This window comes from Antennarius striatus, chromosome 5 (genome assembly GCF_040054535.1).
Source record: "Antennarius striatus isolate MH-2024 chromosome 5, ASM4005453v1, whole genome shotgun sequence".
NCBI lineage: Eukaryota > Metazoa > Chordata > Actinopteri > Lophiiformes > Antennariidae > Antennarius > Antennarius striatus.
Genome location: NC_090780.1, coordinates 10,779,319 through 10,793,027, shown reverse-complemented (window position 1 = coordinate 10,793,027; position 13,709 = coordinate 10,779,319). Strand labels below are relative to the sequence as shown.

Below are 13,709 nucleotides of genomic sequence, written 5' to 3'. Positions count from 1 at the left end.
CTAAACCGGTAAATCTGAAAGATTAAGTGAAGTTCAATCATTTTCATCCACCAGCACATCTAAAGGACACAAATTAATGCCTTACATCTTATTTGTAACAGTAGGGAAGAAGTCAGTGCTCCCTGTACTCACCTAAACTCACTAAAATCTAAAAGTTCCTTAAGAATCAAGTTAATGATCAAATAAGAACGATACGCCAGGACACAAGGTGCGATTTGCTGGGGGGATCATCCTTCCCTCTGGTTTTTATATTTCTACTTCTGCTGAATGAATTTATCCTCAGGAGGTGTACACTGAGGTATTCCACTGCACTTATGTGAATGATGTGCATCATGCTATGACATGCCACTTTATGTTTGATTACTCTGTTTTATTTCTATTAATCTAAACAAGAATTAGCCTTGTCGATTTCTTATTTTTTTCATGATTTCACCCCCCCCCCCCGTTTTTTGACAAATTGAACCCTGCATATATGAAATATAATGTGTTCATGAATGAGTTTAAGTTTTAGATTGAAGTTTATCAATTTGAACAGAGCCAGGCTGACTGTTTCCTCTGATTCTGGCATCGTACATATGTAATGTAAGAGCAATGCACTTCTTGCCAACTCTTACCACTAAAGCAAATAAGCATATATATCAGCATTTTGCACCAGTCCATGTAGCCACAAGAGGACACAAGCCAGTGTCTTATTGTGCCGGTCCCAAGCCCAGATAAATACAGAGAGTTGCTTCAGGAAGGGCATCCGTCGTAAAACTTTTGCCAAATCAAACATGCGAATCAAACCTATGACTTCCATACCGGATCGGTCGAGGCCCGGGTTAACGACTGCCATCGGTGCTGTTTTTAATTTTTTAAAATTTTATTTTATAAACTGGTTTGATCCCCAAAGGGAAATTAAGAACGCACACTCTAGCTAATGATTCAAACGCATGCATACATATATATATATATATTTGTGAGTACAGGCCCCTGTATCACACACACACACAAGGGTGCCTGTAGGCATGCAGGGGAGGTAGAGTGGTTGGCAGCTCCTTCTTGGTGTGCCTCAAATGAGCAATTTGTAAAGGGGACGGCACCTTGCACCCTTGCTGGGTTTTTTGGGGGGGGCGGTAGCGGGAATCGAACCGCCGATCTTAAATCATAGGATGACCCGCTCTACCGCCCGCTTTACCACTGAGCCACTGCCGCCCCATTTTGACCTACAGGGTGCCGGTGGAAATTGGACTACTGTTAGTCGAAGAAAGAGAAGAGGAAAGTGTGATCGTAGGAAGAGAGAGAAGAGGAGCGCCAAGAGTATAGGACTGAGAGTAGGGACGTTGAATTTTGGAACTATGACAGGAAAAGGTAGAGTTGGTTGACATGATGCAGAGGAGGAAGGTAGACATACTGTGTGTCCAGGAGACCAGGTGGAAAGGTAGCAAGGCTAGAAATTTAGGAGCAGGGTTCAAGTTGTTCTATCATGGTGTAGATAGGAATAGAAATGAAGTAGGAGTTATCTTGAAGGGGGAGTTTGTTAGGAATGTCCTGGAGGTAAAAGGAGTGTCAGATAGAGTGATAAGTGTAAAGCTAGAAATCGAAGGTGTGATGCTCAATGTTGTTAGTGAGTATGCTCCACAGGTAGGATGTGAGCTGGAGGAGAAGGAGAAATTCTGGTTGGACTTTGACGAAGTAATGCAGAGCATACATGGTAGGCGAGAGTGTAGCCAAACCGCATAGCATGGTGGTGTGTAGGATGACTCTGGTGGTGAGGAGGATGAAGAGGGCAAAGGAAGAGCAGAGATGAAATGGTGGAAGCTGAAAAAGGAAGAGTGTTGCATGACTTTTAGGACAGAGGTAAGACTGGCTCTGGCTGGTTAGGAGGTGCTTCCAGATGACTGGACAACTACAGCTAATGTGATCAGGGAGACAGGTAGGAGAGTACTTTGTGTGTCATCTGGAAGGAAAGTAGATATGGAGGCTTTGTGGTGGAATGAGGAGGTACAGGAGTGTATACAGAGAAAGAGGTTAGCTCAGAAGAAGTGGGACACTGAGAGGATTGAGGAGAGTAGACAGGAGTACAGGGAGATGCAGCGTATGGTGAAGGTAGAGGTAGCAAAGGCCAAACAAGGGGCTTGTGATAACTTGTATGCTAGGTTGAACAGTAAGGAGAGAGAGACTGATCTATACAGGTTGGCAAGACAGAGAGATAGAGATGGGAAGGATGTGCAGCAGGTTAGGGTGATTAAAGATAGGGATGGAAGTCTATTGACAGGTGCCAGTAGTGTGATGGGAAGACGGAAAGAGTACTTTGAAGAGTTGATGAATGTGGAAAATGAGAGAGAACAAAGACTAGAAGAGGTGACTGCTGTGGACCAGGAAGTAGCAACGATTAGTCAGGATGAAGTGAGGAGCGCATTGAAGAGGATGAAGAGTGGAAAGGCATTCGGTTCTGATGATATACCTGTAGAGGTTTGGAAGTGTCTAGGAGAGGTGGCAGTAGAGTTTTTGACTGGGTTGTTCAACAGGATCTTAGATAGTGAGAAGATGCCTGAGGAATGGAGGAGAAGTGTGCTGGTGCCCATTTTTAAGAAAAAGGGAGACGTGTAGAGTTGTGGCAACTACAGAGGAATAAAGCTGATGAGCCATATATTGAAGTTATGGGAAAGAGTAGTGGAAGCTAGACTAAGGGCAGAAGTGAGCATTTGTGAGCAGCAGTATGGTTTCATGCCAAAAAAGAGTACTACAGATGCAGTATTTGCTTTGAGGATGTTGGTAGAGAAGTACAGAGAAGGCCAAATGGAGCTGCATTGTGTTTTTGTAGATCTGGAGAAAACTTATGACAGGGTGCCCAGAGAGGAACTGTTGTATTGTATGAGGAAGTCTGGAGTGGCAGAGAAGTAAGTTAGAGCGGTGCAGGACATGTATGAGGACTGAAAGAAAGTGGTAAGGTGTGCTGTAGGTGTGACAGAGGAGTTCAAGGTGGAGGTGGGACTGCATCAGGGATCAGCTCTGAGCCCCTTCTTGTTCGCTATGGTGATGGACAGGCTGACAGACGAGGTTAGACAGAAATCTCCATGGACTATGATGTTTGCAGATGACATTGTGATCTGCAGTGAGAGCAGGGAACAGGTGGAGGAGAAGCTAAAGAGGTGGAGGTTTGTCCTGGAAATGAGAGGAATGAAGGTTAGCCACAGTAAGACAGAGTAAACGTGTGTGAATGAAAAGGGCCCAAGTGGAAGAGTGAAGTCACAGGGGGAAGAGATCAAGAAGGTGGAGGATTTTAAGTACTTAGGCTCAACAGTCCAGAGCAATGGAGAGTGTGGAAAAGAGGTGTACAGAAGTGTGTACAGGCAGGATGGAACGGGTGGAGAAAAGTGTCAGGTGTGATGTGTGATAGAAGAGTTTCAGCTAAAATGAAAGGAAAGGTGTACAAAACTGTGGTGAGACCAGCGATGTTATTTGGTCCAGAGACAGTGTCACTGAGATAAAGACAGGAGACAGAGCTGGAGGTAACAGAGATGAAGATGCTGAGGTTCTCTTTGGGAGTGACCAGGAAGGATAGGATCAGGAATGAGTACATCAGAGGGACAGCACATGTTAGAGGTTTTGGAGATAAAGTCAGAGAGGCCAGACTGAGATGGTTTGGACATGTCCAGAGGAGAGAAATTGAATAAAGTATATTGGTAGAAGGATGCTGAGTTTTGAACTGTCAGGCAGGAGGCCTAGGGGAAGACCAACGAGAAGGTGTATGGATGCAGTGAAAGAGGACATGAAGGTAGTTGGTGTGAGAGAAGAGGATGCAGAAGACAGGGTTAGATGGAGGCAATTGATTTGTTGTGGCGACCCCTGAAGGGAAAAGCCGAAAGGAAAAGAAGATCAACATTTTGCACTAGTCACTTAAAGATCCATTGCAAACTTTGCTTTAAATCCATAAAACATGGATTCCTTTCTGCTGTGCATTTTGTTATTACCATGGCAACAGTGACATGTTCTTGTTTACAATTTCAGCATCATGCCACAAATGTCAGTAAAGGGACTGTCGTTTCAGAGAAATGCAACACTGAAGCACAGATTCTTCCTGCACAGTCCCCTTAACATTTGATATATTTTTACATGCCCTGTCCCGAGCCAACTGGATGTGTTCCAAGTGACATTATAGGTTTCCACAATGTTATCCAATTCTTAGCATTCCCAAGAAAAGGCAATGTTTTCAAAACAAGAAAAGGCAATAATTTTTAAAAAATGACTTTACATGCTCTAAAATGGAAGGAGGTTCTCAGACAGTGGAAAGAACTGAGTATTTGAAGTATATACGTAAGGTCGTGGGAAATTTCTGTCATCAGAGCAGGCACTTTGAAACTTGACAGTCGTCATGACAAGCAGGAGATGTAACATTGTGCAGATGTAGAAAGACAAATCTTCAAGGGATGACAGAAAAATATTCTCAGAGTCAAGCACTTGAAACAATCCCCATTTATGTGTTTTGATGAGAGAAACATTCTGACTTCATTTGAAAGAATTTCTGACATATGGAGTCCATACAATTTTTGCCATGATGGGATGCATAGAGCTAACCTCTTTTTTGGCATGCTTCCAGTTTTAGAAATGTTTGAGAAGCCCTTTGTTTCAAGCTTTCATTGCATGGGTCAGACAATTCCACACCTTACTTTATATGTGCAACATTTAAACACACATGCAGGAACTGATGGATCCAAAATGTAGACCATGAGATTTATCAGCGGGGTGGTGGAAGCATATGGATGTGTGACTGTAATAATTATAAGCTTATTCACCATTTATACCATAGATTATTTTTCATAACCATGATCTTGACTTATACCATTGATTTTCTGTATATTTATACTACACACACACACACACGCACACGCACACGCACACGCACACGCACACACACATACACACACACACACACTCACACGCACACACACACACGCACACACACACATACACACACACACACACACAAACACACACACACACACATATACAGTATATCGATCATATGTGATGCTGATAACGCTAACATAGACCATGCTAGTGTTGTTATTTTTTCCGTCCAATGCCAGCTATTCATTCAATCATTCATCTTCTAAACCTGCTTCATCTGCTGCCGTGGGTCGCGGGTTGCTGGAGCCTATCCTAGCCGACTGGCGGCACACATATACACACACAAACACACACTTGTCTGGACTAGCCAATTAACCTCAAAACACTTGGAGTGGGGGGTGCGTTACGGTCTGGCCATCCGGGTAGATGCCGGCTTCGTGAGTTCGGTCCTAGTGAATAAAGCATCGGGGTTCCCCACACAACAACATGACAATCAAAGAATATACACCGCTATGTTTGATGAAGCCAAAACGGCTCCGCAAGTGAGAGACATGGACAAATGTAAAGCGGCCCAAACTTCAAGATACACGCCGGAAGCATGGCAGCATGAGGTTTTCATGTGAGCTTATTCAAATATATAAGTGGGGATATTTATATATATACAGTACTGTACTGTATATATATATGTGTGTGTGTGTGTGTGTGTGTGTGTGTGTGTGTGTGTGTGTGTGTGTGTGTGTGTGTGTGTGTGTGTGTGTGTGTGTGTGTGTGTGTGTGTGTGTGTATATACAGTATATATACAGTATAATACCATATTTTCATTAATTCAACAGTGCCCATGTTCACCAGCAAAAGAATGAAGATGAACAAACATTTTATGGCATTCAAAGGTTTTCATGAAAAGTGTTTGCTTTTGCATTTTTGTCAATGGACAAACAAACATGTACAGTAGTACCTTGAGATACAAGTTTAATCCATTCTGTCAGTGAGCTGTAAGTCAAACAACTCCTAGCTCAAACAAAGTTTCCTCATTTAAAACAGCTAAAATAATTTTTATCTGTTCCAGCCCTGTACAAAAGCCCCCAACCCCTGTAAACTATGTAAAAACTATGTTTTTTATGAACCAATAAACACACATACTTTGCTTGTACATAATTAATTATGTAGAAGTTACATAAACAATAATAAAGGATGAAAAGAAACACAAAAGTCAGGAGCACACACACCTTACGTCTGAGATTTAATCTCAGCTGATGTTGAATCTACCCACCAACTAGCAGTGATATCTCGTATTTTACTCATATGTCCAACAAAAATATGAACAGTGCAAAGGCGGTACAATCTAGAAAATAAAGTATAAAATCACCACACAGTTGATGTGGTGCTTCCTCAACCAGAGTTTAAAAAAAAAATCATTTCTGAAATACAAGAACAGCAATCTTCCCCATGTGGTTGCAGACCAAACAAATCAATCCCTGCCTCTACAGATCCTGGTCTTAGTGGAAAGAGAAATCATTATAACCTGTTTGGGTTGTTTTTTTTAAACTTCAACAGAATTTCTGAACCCCTGCAGATAATGACTTTATTCTTTCTTTTCTATATAACCCAATTACTATGTATTTTCTTTTTCTTTTAGCCTATGTCATATGACCATGTTATGACATTTTCTGTAGCAGCTCATTGAATGTGAAGTATGCCTCATTACAAACACTTTAAAACACGTAGGTCCCAACAATATCCTAACAGCATTCAGCATCTTGTCTATTTAAACGACTTGATCCCAATAAATTGTATGTTGAGCAGCTTAAAGTACTACTGTGTGTCCTTAAAGCAGATGGACTCTATATTGCTCTTAACATATGCATTTCCACTGGAAATGGGAAGGAGAAAACTACAACTGTAATTCATTAAGATCTCATAATGTGCTACGTTTTTGTTTTTTTTTCATTCTCAGATGAAGAATGCAAGAATATAAGTTGTCGCACACAGAGGTAATTCCTCTTCAAAAATTATGAACATGTGGTGGTAGTTTGCCATAATTTAGTGAGAAATGGCTCACACTGAATTCTAGTCATAAAATGAAGAAATTAAATTAAAGCTCTGCAGTTCTTGGGGTCCTATTAACATTTTTTGATATTTTAAATCCATCTCAAGCCTTTCTGGAGGCAACATTCAATTTGAGGTATATTGTTTCACTCTAAATAATTATTACATATGACTTCCTTCTAGTGGTCTGGCTGACTAACCTTTGCTTTGACAGACACAAATCCCTGCAGTCAGTGAAGTCGTGGAACATATGCACAGACAAGGGGGCGGAAAGAAGACATTGCAATGGAGATATTGTTCATTCTGCATACACATTTTGGGTTACCTTAAATATATGGGTCATTTTATATTTTTACTCAGTGGTCTCTCATTCCCATAAAAATACGGGTGCTAAAACAATTGTGGCACTCCATCTTGGCTTGTTATGCAGCCACATAGGCTGTGGCAGTTTTGCCAGTTTTTGTTGGACACTGTACATTCTGGGTTTTATTCAAAAGCATAGTGAGACATACAGAAGACAGACAATAAAATTGAAAGATCTTTCAGTGTGAAATGGCATTTGTTCATACTTGCACACACAAAGCCAACAAAAAGAGCCACATGTCATTCTCTTACCTTTTGTCTTAGCATTGCATGCCTGGCACTCCAACTATTTGTCTGCTTTGGCTATGGCCCGGCTGTTGTTTCTCTCTTGGCTCACGCTCTTGAGATAAGAACAGGAGAGGAATCAAGATAACGCAGAGGCCCAGACAACCCCCCCCCCCAAATCCCCTGAGAGCCAGCAGTGTGATAGTCTCATTCCAACCCTGATTTAGTGACTCTGACACTACATAATTACCCTGTAAGCAAAGATAATCACAATCTGTATCAATGAGCAATTAGTGTAGACATGGGCTGAAAGCTCCCCTGGGGATGCCAACTTAGATGCTAGCAGGGAAGCTCAAGGGGATGGCAAGGGAGGACCCGAGTAGCTCTGTGAGGCCTTTTGACAAAATGTTGTACCACAACTCAACAACTCTACTACCAATAAAACCTTTGTTCTGTCTGATTGACAGCATATGATCTCCAGCACCATGCTTCCGATGTTTGGAGTCATTCATTCATTCACTCATTCATTTTCTAACTACTTTGTTTGCTATGGTGGGTCATTGGGAGACAGAGCCTATCCCAGCTGACTGAGGGCGTAAGGCGGGGGACACTCCGGGCGTGGCGCCAGTGCACCACGGTAATTGGAATCAAAATGTGATCAAATCCTCTGTTTTGATTATAAAAATTGTGCCAGCTGTATACAAACTAAGAATGAACTTGGTTAATTCTCTGAGGCTAATGAACTAAGTTTGAGTATGTTCCTGCAAACAAAAGCTTCTTTATTCGTTCTGCTGTGGAATTTGTTTGTTTAATGACAGCTGCATGAGCCAGTTCTATGGGCGGCAAAGCCCTTTCACAAGCTCTTCAATGAGAGGAGTAAGTACTCAGACACTCATGATAATGTCCAACAGTATGACATTAGTGATTCACTGGACAAATTTGAGTTTAAAGCTTTAGGATGCAGACGTGTTAAAGTAGATTGATGTGCTCCTGTCTGAATGAAATGAGAAGCTGCCAAATTGTCATACTGGTTGGTACGCCTCTTCTAAAAGAGCTCCAAAATAGAGTTTTTTGGTGTGTTCAGTGCTGCATTTTTCTCAGTAAGAAAAACCTTCACTCTCCTGCTGTTAGAACCGCCCACTGACCTGTCATCTACTTCCTGACCCCTTGCCATCTTGTCAGCGACGTCCTCAGACTCCATGACCACTTTCCTTGCTGGTAGAACAGACATAACCCAATTAGTGTGTTTACCACAGCGGTCAAAGGTCAGACATTTGAACAGGATAGTACACAGACATAATCAGCTTCTAGTCTGGAAGATGGAGATAGCGCCATGATTTGAGCAAGTGAATAAAACATAAAGGTCATTGGTGAGTACATTGCGCCCTCGTTCCTCGCGGTTAATGTGTTCCAGGAACCACAGGTGATTAACAATTTCCTTTACAGTAATTTAAACGTTTACGACCCTCCCCACACTGATATTAAACCACCTTCTATCTGTATTACCTTTTCCTACACTCTTATCAACTGTTTGAAGAACTTTTGTGTCTCGCATAAGTCCGAGACTCACGGAATGTGGCGTACTTCTGGATGATGTCAGCCAATAGAATGCGTGTACGATATCACGTGGCTGCCTACCAAAAATCCGCGATGAGGTGAAGCTGCGAGCATTGATGTGCGAATGCGCAAGGGCGCAATGTATTGTTTCAGACTTTCTTCTCCCAAAGAAATTCATAACAACACAGGAATTGTGGTTTTATGTTATGTTTTATGCTCATTTTAACATTGACAAAAACAAGTTAATTAATTAATTTATTTATTTATTCATTTTATTTTTCTTCTTTCCAGACATGTTATTACAACAGATTTCACTTTCATCAGTGTTGGAACATCAGCAACAACATCCGGGAAAAAAAAAAAGGGTTGACGGGTAGAAGCCATTGGCTTGTAAGGTTTCCGTCCCCTAAATCATCAACAACATCTCTCTCATTGCAGCACATTGTCAACCAAATTCATACATTGCATGTCACAATTCAATATTAATTATTTTATTTCGGTGCATTGTTGTTTTAAATCGTCCATTCGGTCCAATAGGCGTGCATCTTTGCACACGTCTTTGTCAGGTTTTGAGAAGAGTCCAATTTTGTTAATGTACATTTTGTAGCAGTCATAACATCTTGCATGTGCTGACTATTAATGCAGCTATCGCTCAACATCTCAGTTACTGCACAAAGGTTACAGTGACATTTATTTCACAGGCATGACAACATGAAGTTTGCAACATGAAGATGGCTGTATCATCTGCAAAAAGTATAATTTTAAGGACAATTGTAACCTTACATAAATCATATATGTAAAGTATAAATAATTTTGGACCCAACACTGACCCCTGATGTACCCCACACACAATGTCTAATGTTTTTGATGTCCTCCCGCCCAGAGTGACGTATTGAGACCTCTAATGTAAATAAGTCTTTATCCAGTCTAGTACTGTACCCCTAAATCCCAATCATTCCAGTTTTTCAATTAATATTTCATGATCAATTGTGTCAAAAGCTTTTTTGAGGTCAATAAAGATTCCTACAGAGTACATCTTTTGATCCATGGCATCAGTAATGAGTTCTATTGTTTCTGTCAGCGCTAATGCAGTCGAATGATCCTTCCTGAAGCCGTACTGACTACAGTCAAGGAGATTGTGTTTTGTTATGAATTTATCCAGTCTGTTATTGAACAGGTTCTATAGGATTTTTGATAACTGTGGTAGTATTGAAACAGGTCTGTAATTTGTAAATTCACAAGCATCCCCGTTTTTATATATCCGAACCACTTTTGCAATCTTCATTTTGTCAGGAAACACCCCAGTTTGAAAGGACAAATTACATATGTGTGTAAATGGTTGCAGAATTCCATCCAGTATGTCGTTGATAAGCTTCATATCAAATCCATTCACATTAGTAGAAGTTTTTGCTATGCATTGGCTGACCAGGTGTCTTATCTCTGTGTCCTTCACTGGCGCCAGAAACATTGATTTCAGGTTCCTTCCTCCAATGTTGTCAAAATAATCCCAGTGCAAGTGTGAGACAGGAATGTTTTCTGCCAGCTGAGGCCCGACACACACATTAAATTTCTTAGCTACTTCATCCATGTCCTCAAGTTTTGTATTTTTAATATTAAAATATTCTGGATAGGATGATTTAGCCTTGCTTTGTTTTATAACATTTTTAACTATATCCCATAGTTTTCTAGTATAATTTTTATTTTCTGCAAGCAGATTAGTTTAGTATTCAATCTTACTTGTTCTTATTATAACATTTAATTTATTTCTATATTTTTTTGTATTTAGCTTCTGCTTGTTCTGTTCTATGCTTAATAAACCTTTTATATAATGTATTCTTTTTCCGACAGGCATTGATCAATGACTAAGTCATCCATGGTTTCTTAATTCCTTTTTTTTTGTAGATAAATTTTCTTCACTGGACAATGCAAATTGTACAATTCTTCTATTTTATCATTGAGATAGTCATATGCAGTATTAACATCATCAGCAGTGTAAACAGCAGAACAGTTTTGAGCAAATAGATAATTTCTTAGTGCATTCATTCTTTCTTCAGTCTTGACTCTCTTGTAAAATGTTTGGGCCTGTTCCCGACACATAGTTTGTTTCCAGTCATAGTTGGTAAATATTGGTAGGTGATCACTTATGTCATTGATCAGCAGACCGCTCATAGTCTCATTAAGCATAACATTGGTGAAAATATAATCAAAGTGGCATTATGAGTAGTGATTCTACTTGGTCTAGTGATTAATGGCTATAAACCGAATGTGTGCATGGTATTTAATGAAGCTTTTAGTTTGTGCATTTTTGTTGGGGTTTAGCAGATCAATGTTGATATCACCACATAAAAACACATGTTTGTGATTGATTTTCAAGATTAAATTTCCCACACATTCAGTAAAATCTTCTTTTTTTAGAATCAGGTGCTCTGTAGACACAACTAACAACAATATTTTTACCTTTTTTCACAAACACTTCCACAGTTATACATTCCATTATATTGTCAACAGATATCGACATATTTTACATACATTGAGTTACATTTAGTTACATTTATTAGTTACATCTGGGCCTTTGAGGACAGCCGTTATGCTGATGTGGCCCTCAGTGAAAATGAGTTTGACATCTCTAGTCTATATCTTCACACTGATTAGTAAGATAAAATTTTCATCTCAAATGTCCAAAATTTCTCATCTGACCTTATTTGAAAGTTAATGATGAGTATTCCCAAAATAGTGTATTTGTTCATGAAAAAACCAATTTCTCATAGCTAAATTTTCACATGATCCAGAAGCCCCTCACCTTTGCTTCAACTTGCTAAAATGTTTGAACATTTATTTAACTGAGACAACACCCTGATGCTCTGAAATTTCATGCAGATAGGCCCAAAGCAGCCTCTTAAGACAGCATAATTGAATAGTTAAAAGGGTGCACTGTGATTACATAGGTTTGATTGTTCTAATCTAATTCTCTTAACTTTATTTTCTAAAAGGAGACAGTGTGTCAGAGGTCCAACAGGCATTTTCCCTTCACTTGCATTTAGTAAATCACTGCAAAAACAATCTAATGTCATAATGCACCGTCAGATTACAAACTGGGGCAGACTGCAGTGGACTTTGCAAACCGTCTTGTTTTGATGTCACGCCTATTAAAACCTAAGTGCAACAGTTAAAAAGGGAACTGCAAGAGTGGTTTTCTGCTAAGGTTTAGTATTACCTCGCCTCATCTCTCCATCCCCAATGGTGCTCCAGAACAAAAAGTGGAGGCCTGTTAAAATCAAGAGTCTTATGTAATCATACTCCAACGAGGGCAGAACAATCACAGCGCAGCACGACACAGAGTCAAAGTTCAAGAGAGACATGCTTTTCATTTTGAGAGAATACTCCTGGGTCTTCACAGAAACTTTGTTACATTGAATTTCTGTCAGGATTGAAAACTGATACAAAAGAAAAAGAAAAACATGAATGCATGACAGAGATTCCCCAGAAAGAGGTTGCGACTCCACCTAAATCACATATCAAACCAGCGTACCGTACAAAAAATGTCTTCTGGTTTCAGCAAACCTCTAAATTATGGAGTACGATGAATCTCTGGACAACTGCTAAAAGCACAACAGGGAGACATCTCTGCACCTTGGCAAAAAAAAATAAAAAATCTGAAACTGAATATAGTTCTTAGAAATGTGCTAATTTCTGTTGTCTGAGTTATTTAGCTTTTTAAAATGAAATATAAAAATAATGATTCACGTCTGTGGAAGGCACACATGGACATCAGTTTGAGAGCCACAGACATGTTGCGCATATCAGCTTAAGCTCCATATTTTGTCCACAGGGACATCATGTTATTCTAAGGATAATGGGATATACACTCTGTGGCCTGCACTATGTGGACACGGAAACAAATATATAACCAAACCCACATGTGATTTGCTCAATATTTTGTTCCAAAACCATAACTTGTTGCTTAAATAGAGTCATTCTACAATAGTTTGGAATCTGGTCACAGAGATTTTACTCCAGTTCAGGAGTATTTCAACCACAAGCGGCTTCATTTAGAATGAACAAATATTTTTTTTTTGACCTTGCATACTTCATTGAGTTAGATGAATGTTTAGGATCGTGGTCAGGTCAAAACTGAGCGCTGAAGGTGGTGATGCTGGAGGTGACTGGTGTGTAGGAGGGTTGGAGAGATTCACACTGAAATGTCATACGACTACAGCAGAGTGAGGTTAACGTTTGACAGCAGCGATATGACCAGACACAAAAGATCACACCACAATCTGTCTGGTTGATAGAATGAACTGCCTTTGTCAGGTGACAAATGTGGGATAGGAGGGTGTGTGAGAAAGAGAAAGAGGATGAGAAAGAGGGAGGGGGAGGGAGATAGATATGGAAATTAAATGAATAAATTACATAAAACGTCTGTCTGAACGTATGCGGAGCTTCATTTGTTATTTCAATGATCTTTGGCGCAAAATTGACACAAATTGTTCCCGCGTTAAACCTAATTACATTTTTGTCAGTGACTTTATTTTTTATTGTCTTTGAAATTAATATTTGGCGTGTCGACATGAACTCAATCAAATTTGACCTTTGACCTTGTGTTTCTGGATAAGCCTGTGATGACACTGCAACAGCTGTGGCTGCTATTCTTTCAGCTCTCAGACACTGTAAATGGAGCATCATGC

General features: G+C 40.0%; 1 protein-coding gene across 1 annotated transcript in view; it reads left to right on the top strand.

Annotated features, from left to right (window-relative positions):
- Positions 1 to 9,367, top strand: part of gnai2b (guanine nucleotide binding protein (G protein), alpha inhibiting activity polypeptide 2b) — a 189,165-nt gene extending 179,798 nt beyond the window's left edge. The window contains exon 9 of the mRNA XM_068315599.1: positions 9,316 to 9,367. The gene's annotated coding sequence lies outside the window, so the exon portion shown is untranslated. The remainder of the gene's footprint in view (positions 1 to 9,315) is intronic.
- Positions 9,368 to 13,709: the final 4,342 nt, after the last annotated feature.